This window comes from Mus pahari, chromosome 19, assembly GCF_900095145.1.
Source record: "Mus pahari chromosome 19, PAHARI_EIJ_v1.1, whole genome shotgun sequence".
NCBI lineage: Eukaryota > Metazoa > Chordata > Mammalia > Rodentia > Muridae > Mus > Mus pahari.
The window spans coordinates 77,545,162-77,549,398 of record NC_034608.1 but is presented as its reverse complement, the minus strand read 5'-3'; positions in this window follow the sequence as shown (position 1 = coordinate 77,549,398).

Genomic DNA, 4,237 nt, shown 5'->3' with positions numbered 1-4,237 from the left:
AGAGTTGGTTGGCAGGCCCAGCAACAAGGCCCACATATGGCCTGGCAAACACCTAACAGATTGCTTTCTTCTCATCACCTCACAAAACCTTCTACAGTATTGATCATGTATTCAGTCATAAAATATGCTCAATAAACACAAAAAAAGATTGAAATAATCCCATGTGTGTTATCAGATCACCATTGGTTAAAGCTGGATTTAAACAGAAGCAACAGAAAGCCTACATACTCATGGAAACTGAACAAGTCTACTCAGTCATCACTGAGGCAGGGAAGACATAATAAACAAACACACACACTTTCTACAATTCAATGGAAATAAGGGTACAATAAATCCAGAATTATGAGGTGCTGTTAAAGCAGTGTTAAGAAGAAAGTTCATAGCACTCAGTGCCCTCATAAAGAAATTGGAGAGTTTACATACTAATGAGTTACATCTGAAAACTTTAGGGAAAAACTAAGTAAATACACCCAGGAGGAGTAGATGACAGGAAAAAATCAAACACAGGGCTGAAATCAATCAATTAGAAACAAAAGAAAATTATACAAAGAATCTAGTGAGCCAAGGCCTAAGTCTTTGTTATAATTAACAAGATAGACAAACTTTTTGCCAATCTATCTAAAAGGCAAATTGTCAGTAATAAAATTAATAAAATCAGAAGGAAAAAGGGAGGCACAGCAACAGACACTGAGGAAGTTCAAAGAATCGTTAGGTCTTACTTCAAAAGCCTACAATCAACAAAATTAGAAAATCTAAATGAAATGGATGATTTTCTAGACAGATACCAATTACCAATGTTAAACCAAGACCAGGTAAAATAAAGATTCCTATAACCCCTCAGGAAATATATGCAACCATTACATCTCCAAAACAGCAACAACAACAACAAATGATCATGAGCAAATTGTTTAGGGCAGAATTCTACCAGATTTTCAAAGAAGACTTATTATCACAAACTATTCCACAAATATAAATGGAAGTAACACTGCTAGACTCATTCTATGAGGACACAGTCACACTGATAAGTAAACCACATAAATACTCAACATAGAAAGAGAACTTCAGACCAATTTCCTTTATGAAACATTAAAGCAAAAATATCCAATAAAACACCGACAAACAAAATCCAAGAACAGATCAAAGATATCATCTACTACAATCAAATAGGCTTCATTCCAGGGATGTATGGATGGTTCAACATATGAAAATCCATCTGTGTATTACAATATAAACAAACTGAAAGAGAAAATCCACATGATCATCTCATTAGATGTCAAAAAAGCATTTAACAAAATCCAACATTCCTTCATGTTAAAAGTATTTGAAACAGCAGGGATACAGAGTGCATGCCTAAAAAACAATAAAGGCAATATAAAGCAAACCAGTTGCTAACAGCAAATCAAATGGAGAGAAGCTTAATTTCCCCCAATTAGGGACAAGACAAGCTGTCCATTCTCCCCCTATCTCTTTAAGATGCTCCTTGAATTTCTAGCTACAGCAGTAAGGCAACTAAAGAAAATCAATGGGACACAAATTGGAAAGGAAGAAATCAAAATATCAGTCTTCACAGACCCCCAAAATTCTAAAGTTAGCGAAACAACACCATTCACAATGGCCGCAAATAATATAAAATACCTTAGTATAACTCTAACCAAGCAAGTGAAAGACCTGTATAACAAGAACTTCAAGTCTCTGAAGAATGAAATTGAAGAAGGTATCAGAAGATGGAAAGATCCCCCATTCTCATGGATGAGTAGGATTAACATGTGGAAAAGGTCATCTTATCAAAAGCAATCTACAGACTCAATGCAATCCCCATCAAAATCCCAGTAAAAATCTTTACAGATCTTGAAAGAACAATTCACAATTTGATAAGATAGCTAAAACAATCCTCTACAATAAAATAATGTCTTGAGGTGTCATCATCCTTGGCTTCAGTTTGTACTATGGAGCAATAAAAAATAGTAATAAAAACTGAAAGTATTAAAACGTTGTAACACCCAAATTACAGATACTAGAGAGACGTCAGTGTTGTACAGACAGTTTGCTTCTGCTTTCCTGCCAGAAGCTCACCACCAAGGAAGCGGAATATGCAGACAGCTGGTTTCTGTGCTGTGACCTCCTGCAGCAGGCCCTCCCCCACCCCTAGCATAAGAATGGCACTACCTATAAAATACCCCTAATGAGGAGACATTCTCCTGCCTCTTTCAGCCTCTTTCAAAAAAGCCAACACTCCTGCTGATGAGCAGCAGAACTCCAGGAGCATGTCCTTCAGACCTTAGAGAAATAACAAGCTCAAGGGAAACCATGGCAAAAAGGTAAACAGAGGTCAGGTCACAGACAGTTAAGACTGGCCATAAAACTAGTCTTTGAACAGATACCCATTAACACACACCCCCTCCCACTTCAGTACTATTTCATCCTCTTCTTCCCTTTTCTGTGAATATTCACACTATTCCTATACTGTATATAAACCTAATGTTTTCTGAATTCTGGGTCACTTGCCACCATTCACGCAGTGAGTGCTAGGTGGGTGAACTGAGTTCAAACTTGAAATAAAAGATTCAGGGGACTTCACAATTCTTGGGTTCCTCTGGGTTTCCCTTGGACTCAGGGCACAAGAGAAACAGACAGGTTGATCAATGAAATTGATTTGAAGACCCTGAAATAAACCCAAATAGCCATGGATACTTGATTTTAAAAAGAAGCCAAAACTATATGAGGGAAAAAATAAAGCATCTTCAACAAATGTTGCTGGTCTAACTGGATATTTGCATGTAGAAGAATGCAAGTAAGTCCATATTCATCACCTTGCACAAAACTCACTCCAAATGGATAAAGGACCTCAAAGTAAAACCAGATATACTAAATATAATAGGACAGGAATTAGGGAATAGCCTTCAACTGGTTGGTACAAGAGACAACTTTCTGAACAGAGCACCAATGTCTCAGACACTAAGGTCAACAATTCATAAATGGGACTTCATGAAACTAAATAGCATCTCTGGCAAAGAACACTGTCAATAGGACAAAATGACAGCCTACAGATTGAGAAAATATCTTTGCCAACTCTATATCTGACAGAGGACTAATATCCAAATAGCAAAAGAAGTTAGACACTAACAATCTAAATAACCCAATTTAAAAGTAGGGTACTGAAGTAAACAGAATTCTCAATATAGGCATCTCAAATGGTGGAGAAGCACCTAAATAAATGCTCAACATCCTTGGGCATCAGAGAAATGCAAATCAAAGTGACTCTGAGAATCGACCTTATGCCCAGGACTGCACATGCTGGTGAGGATGGGGAGCAAGGAAAAAGCTCCTCCTCCGTGGGTGGGAGTACAAACTTGTACACTCTGGAAATTGATTTGATGGTTTCTCAGAAGACTTTGAATAGTTCTTTTGTCTCCTCTCTCTCTCTCTCTCTCTCTCTCTCTCTCTCTCTCTCTCTCTCTCTCTCTATCTCTCTCTCTCTTTTTTTTTTTTTTTGCACCAGCAATTTTTCTTGCATTTATTCAAAACATTTGAGTGAAACTGGGCCTGATTTGGTAAGCGAAGGACCTGAAAGTCATATTTTTAAAATGACAGGCAGCAATCATCCATGACACAGATGCAGTGATCCCTTGTCTTGTGAGGAGCAGGTTTGGCCACGGCCCCAAGATGGCCCGGGACTGCCGCCAAGTCTAACGGCTGACAACTGACTTCCTCATATCCCTCAAGATAACCATGTCTGTTAAACTGCACTGCACAGATGCACCACGACGAAAGATCAGATGATGTGACAAATATAGTGCTGTGCCAATGAACTGTGTGACTAGAGTGTATAAAAGGGGATGGATGGCCAAGAGAGGTCAGGGGATCTTTTTAGTGCACATAGTTATGTTCCTTAATAAACTGCTTTGAGAAGGACATTGGTTTTGTGGCTTCTTTTCTGCTGGTTGGAGACTGTAGCAACAAATGGTGGCCCATACGGGGGAAGTGACGAGTCCAGAACTCTCAGCAGTTAGGGTAGCCGGCTGGAAAGCTCCCAGGTAAGTGGGAAAATTCAAGTTCTTGGTTAGAGACTATCAAGCTGTCGGTTAGAGAATATTAAATTCTCGGATTAGGGACTATTAAAGTTAAGAGCAAATTTTAAAACTTGGGAGTTGTGGTTTTTTAGTTTGTGTACACTCACCCCCAAATTGTAGTTTTTCAAGTCATGTGCATTGCACATTGGATAAGCCAGGGAAATTAT